We start from the raw sequence: 6,465 nt of genomic DNA on the forward strand, positions 1-6,465 counted from the left end.
AAAATTCTGAAAAATACTAGTCCGAGGATTGTTGTCTGCTTCAAAGTCCCCTCTCATGTCAGGTACTCAAGGAACGAAGGGAGAAAAAAAATCACGGGGGGGGGCTTCTGCTAGTGCTACAGTAGACCGTTGTCGGCTTGTGTCTTACCGCACTGAAAGTTCGTTGGGTCCGTTAAATTTGATATTGTTTTCATTTAAAATTGTGAGTTTCGGATTATCAGTGTTTTTTTATTAGATATTGATAATTATGAGACAAAGATGTGCATAAAGCATGGTAGAGTCTTTCACGCGATCGCATTAAAATTTCGTTTCGCATTTCTCACTCTATCTTCTTAGTTGGTTGTAGGTCAAGTTACGCATATATAAAGAGTTTGGGAAATTTTGCGTTGGACAGCAACTCTTGTGATTCAGTCGGTAATGCACAGTGAAATCTTTTGAGACTTGATTATTCGGCTATATCTTCCAAAATTGGCAATAGAAGGACGCTTTGTCCTGGTGTGAAACGTAAATGACGCATCCTATGTTATTATCACCTACCATGATGAAAATAGAAATAAGGAGTTTTTATATGATAAGCATCGGTCATGTCGGTTAGTCTAGACTTTGTATTACGCAAATCTTTCAAAGAATGATGCACATACTAAGATTAATTGTCTGGTGTCACGTAACGTCGGTAGGCACGAGCAGTATGGCATATCGTTTTGTGATGACAGGGAGGACCGTTGGGAGTGGGGGGAATGGGGGTGGGTAGACATATTCATAGGGTGGTTAAGGAGAAATTATGAAAATTGAGGTAACTCTTTCTGCGGCTACCTATGAAATCGTGTTTCTAGTTGTCGGGACGGGGTCCGATCACCCCCATCTCTCCCCTCTCTATCTACCCCCCCCCCCCCCTCTCTCTCTCTCTAGGCTTTTAATGTTCGGCACAGGAGGGGGTGCAGACAGTTCTCCCTTATACTGCATTAGTAAGCCTTGAATATTTTTCAATTTCGATTTTGGTCAATACCTTCCACAATTTAGATTATTTTCTTTCGATTCGGGGCAAAAAAAAACAACAGCCATGGATGTATTTTAGATTATTACAGGGTAAACTCCATTGTCCAATTCTTCGTTATTTTTAGAGCAAGAATTAAGGGGCGTCAAAGCTTAGTTTTGTCACTCCCCTTGTCGAAGCGTCTCCTGGGTATAAATGTTTACTTCATGAAATCACATGATCGGGGGACGCCCCCTCCCCCTCCCACGACATTCTAAAACAGTTAATGTCCCTGAACACAACACTAGGCCTAGAGATTGTCTGTTGAATCATCGCCAAAGGTAAACGGATGTCGGTATTTTCGTGTTTCCTTCAGGGCGATGAACAATCAATATATTCTCATACTCGGCAGTCTTTTCTATCATAAAAATAATGATACACATCTTCGCAGGGAATCTTATCATGATAATACTTAATGTTTTAAAAAGGATAGACAAATGTAAGAAAATTACGCCGCCCATACCGAATTTTTTAAGTGGTACCCTGGCTTGCTTGACCGGTGCTTTACCCCAACGAACAAAACAATGCTGCTTTTGTGCAAAACTGTCGAGAAAAATGTTTCATTACACATCTTTTTTATTGTAATTTATCATCACACTCTCTAAATATTAGATTATTTGCCAGTAATAATGGATGGGTACTTACCAGTTACCACCATTTTTCAGAAGTTTAAAATGCAATTACTTGGAGCAAGTCACCCGTCATATAAGAATACATTTTAAACTGGTACCCTGACTTGCTTGGCCGGTGGTTTACACTCTAAAAAGGTTTACCTGATATATCGGGAAAAATTTAGTAATGATGGATGGGTATTTACCACTATTTTCAGAAGTTTAAGGTGCAATAACTCGGAGTAAATCACCCGTCATGTAAGAAATACGTTAAATACATTTTGCATTTTGTTTTCATACAATATATCGTGTGTCGGATTACAGACAACATGTACAATGACCTAAGATGCATTTAAAATCTGAAGTTTTTTCCACGCATTAACATGTTCTGAATTAGAAGCATTCAATGAGACGAAATGATATCGGAACTTTTTTAAATGATAGAATACTAATTTGCTCAGATTATCATTTTTTGCAATTGGTATTTTTAAGTGAATGGAGTTTTATTTAATATTATCATCCCTATATGTCTGTAATGAATTTCATTATCATTTTTATACTCAACGACACGTTTGATTGTATTATTTTTTCAATATGGTGCTCTATCCATTGCAAATGGGGATTTGTTGTTATTAAAATATGTTAATATTATGCGGAAGATGACTGATAATGAAGAGATAATATTCTTATTATATTGCTGAATAAATGAATAAAATGTTTTTATACGCGACTTAGTGAGTCTCGTTATTTTCTTTTTAGTACATTGGTTCTTGTTTTATATTACTTTTTGCAGAAAACGTTCTAGATAGAAGACAGAGAATGTTTAGATTACGATAATCTGTTTTGTTTTTTCCCATAATTTGAAGAAATCTTAGTTAAAATTAGAATATTCATATTAGAATATTCTAATTCGAATAAGAATATTGAAATTTAAATTATAATGTTCAAATACTATGTTGATTATTATCTTGACACCTATGTCAAGAGGAAAAATTAGCCGAAATATGATAAAGATAAAATGAAGACAGTTGTGATGTGAGTGTATGTGAGCTAGTCGGACTAGAAAGGCAGAGAGAGAAAAAAAATGGAAAGAGAGGGACGGAGAGAGATATGCAGAGAGGGGGGGGGGGGGGGGAGGAGGGATGGGTGAGTGCATGGGCATTGTGAAATTCGAATTGAGGAAATCAGAACGCTGTAATTAAATTTGATGTTTTTTGATTGCCTTTATCATTTTATTACTGATGAACATGTGGAATAAAATGAATTCAAATATTTTTTTTTTCTAATTATCTAATCAGTGTTAAGAACGGTATCACAGAAATGAATATATCCATTGAAATTAATAAGATCCCAACGACTGGATCAAGGTTTAGTCCAATCATTTACATAGATAAATATATATTTGAAATAAGAATTAACAGATTAAAACGAAGAAATCGAAAGAATATGTTACAATATGGCTTCCTATGCACTGTAAAAAATATTGGGTAAAATTTTAACCAGCCCGAGGGTAATTATGTGTGCGACCTATTTGGGGCAGTATTTTACCCAATGCCGGAAGCATATTGTCCAGTAAGGTTTAAAAAAAATAAGCAGCAATTACGTAGAATGAGCAAAATTTTCATCACACTGGATAAAATTAAAAAAAAGCCCAATGTTGGTTGGACACATAATTACTCTCACGGAACAGTTTTACCCAATATTTTTAGAGTGTATAGAGAATGTGCAATATGGCCCTTGCAACAAATATAAATGGTTCAACATGTTCAAGCCATCGCGAGGGGCAAACATTTTATGACGAGAAAAAAAATCTGAATCGAATTATTATCTTTTCAATTTGAGAGAATAAAAAATTAATTGAAATATGTTATTGAGCAGGGGACCTGGCGGAATGATTGATAGAGGGAGCAGACGTTCTGAAAGTGATTTTTTTTTTTTGGGGGGGTAAGAGGAGTGAGTAATGTAGGCTTTAACCGAACTAACCTCTCTGTTTGGCCCGTTTTCCCTCCCTCCCTCTTTTTTGTTTTCATTTCACACCTTGACATAATGTTGAAAATCAATGGTAACGGTCTTCCTCCACCCTTTATTAAAACATTTTTGCGTAAGATGCGGATATCGAAATATGACAGAATCCTACATCAGCCTTTAATATCTCAAAAACTTTTGGTTTTGGAAGCGTCAGGACTAAGGAGGAATCATTCAATTTCAGGTTAGGCTAAAAAAAAGAGAGAAAATCTTGCGAACGTTTCACGCATCCAGCGAACAAATACTAATGTCAGAGCATTCAAGAATCAAGGGCCTATAGGTTATCAAATTTTCGACTCATAAATGAGAACGTTGCCATAGTTATGCTAGCTATCGTTTGAAAACTTGAATAAAAACACCTCCTCCGTAGTAAGTTCTGTTGCTTCGCTAACTCGTTTAATCACGTACTCGAACATTTTTCAAATTTTGCCCTCCATCCCCTAGGAACAACAACAAAACGGCCATGGACTTCTAGGTAATGGGGGGGGGGGGGCTGGAGTGATGTCACCCTCCAAATGTTGGCTCATACCCGCTTGGGAACATTTTTCAAAATTTGTGACAATGAATGCCATAGTCATTTAGGATCATCCACGATGTAACCGATAACCCCGTGTCCTCACGCTGTCACATTCTGTAAGGAAACCTACCTGTTTCCTCTTGCTCATTTGTGATTATTTTGGCGGGAAACCTTGTTACCGACAATCTCTCAGTTAATGTTTACCATCTGTTGATCTAATTTTCGTGTATGTATATGTGGACAGAAACAAAGCTCCCAGTGTTCTGATCATGCTGATGGTGTGGGGTGGGAAAAAAGTGAGCAGATGTTTTTGTCATGATGATGATCGTGGTGGTAGTTTGCTTTGAGACAAGGAAAAAGTATACACATGACAACTAATGATGCATTTTATGTAGCCTTGAATTAAGACGTCCGCTACAGGATTTTGAATGGTAATCATGCTAATGATTACATTTACAAGAAAGCGTGAGAGCAATGGCGTACATGGCACCCATGGAATGGCACATGGCACACACCTCGTCTCTTTAGGTAATTTCACAATGATTACGTCACGTTTGGGTCTTTGGATTACTTTCACGTCCAATACCGGGAGGGGTGGGGGAATTTTTAAGGCAATACACTCGGTCGGATGGAGGGGCGGGGTGTTCTGGCAAGAGGAGGATTTAAATGATGCTCCGGGCTGATAATGATAAGATTTAAACATATTCAAAACAATCAGACAAACAAAACGCTGAAAATTTGATCAAAATCGGACTAGGAATAACATAGTTATGGCATTTTAAAGATTAGCAATATTCCGGTGATAGGCATGTCTTCATGAATATTCATTGAGCAACTTGATGATGTCATATCCCACTTGTTCTTTTGTATTTTATTGTATGAAATTAGGTTTATTCATTTTTTTCTACCAAGAACTGGAACAAATGGATAGAAAAATGTCTTCGTGCATTCGATATTCATTGCTGGAACTTATATCATAAAGGTGACACCATATTCACAAAATTTTATATGAAAAAATATCATTTCATTTTAGGGCATAAGAAAAATGGAAGTAGGGTTGTGACATCATCAGCCTACCTAATGAATATTCATGATGACGTGTATCATAAATATTTTCACAAAATGTTGGTATCATTATTTGTTATCCATTTTTATTAAATTTTTAGCATTTTGCTTTGTGAATTTTACTCTATTTATTTAGATATGAATAGTTTCACCCCGTAGTATCCCTTAAAAATCATGTTCTGTGTTCAGTCCTGTTAGATAAAAGGAAGCGAGTGAAAATGAGCGAAAGAGACAAACTTGAGGGGGGCAGGAAAGAGGGTTAGTGGTTCATCTCATATAATGTTCATTCCTTTGGAAACTTGCCGAGTCTATACAACGTCTTATCAACGTTGATGGCAGAATTCCTTTTCTGTTTTTAGTAGAAATAAACTTCAGAGGAAAGAGAAGATGGACAGGTCCCGTGCTTGGCACGAAATCTCGAGTGAAACTGCCAAAAAACATAGAGAAACCCCATAAAACATAATCATAATTTTTTGTGGGTCCTCCATTAATTTGGAGAAGAAAAAAAAAAACAAACAAAAGAGAAATTATAGAAAGAAGAAAAGGGAGAATTAGAAGGGAAAACAAAATGAGGGAAAAGAAAGCGAAAATTAAAGAAGAAAAGAAGAGTCGAAAACTTTTTTTTTTTTGGGGGGGGTTAATGAAATAAAGAAAGAAAGGGAAAGAAGGATGGATTAAAGAAGGGATATCATGAACCGCAAAATCCCACTATATCTTATTGCTGCCGCTATTTATAGAAACAGTTCAAAGTCATTATACACTTCATACAATGCAATCAATGGCCACAAATGGTCAAACAGAAAGCAAGTTCCTACGTTCAATTCTTCTATCACATCCTTCCCCCTTTTTTTGTTAACCACGGTAAACAATATTAACCAAGGTTCTGCACAGAAGCAATTGTGTGTAGCACCAAAAATTACCAGTGCGGGACACGTTAGCAGCACAATAGTTTACTGGCGTTACATAGCAACTACAGAGCGGACAGGTAATTGGCTGTTATTTTTATAGTGTATCCTCCCTTCATTTCTGTCCACTAAAGTCAAGTAAATCCTGCAAAGTGCTATGTTTAAAATAATATCTTAATTTCTTTGTTACAAAATCAAAATTCATATATTGTTTAAGCCATTCTTTGTAAATATAATGTTTTAAGTGTAAATTACTGCTGTATTTTTGAACGTATTTCTGTCTGGTGAGGGAGGTGAAAAGATACGAGA

Source organism: Lytechinus variegatus, chromosome 4 (genome assembly GCF_018143015.1).
Source record: "Lytechinus variegatus isolate NC3 chromosome 4, Lvar_3.0, whole genome shotgun sequence".
In the NCBI taxonomy this organism is placed as follows: Eukaryota; Metazoa; Echinodermata; class Echinoidea; order Temnopleuroida; family Toxopneustidae; genus Lytechinus; species Lytechinus variegatus.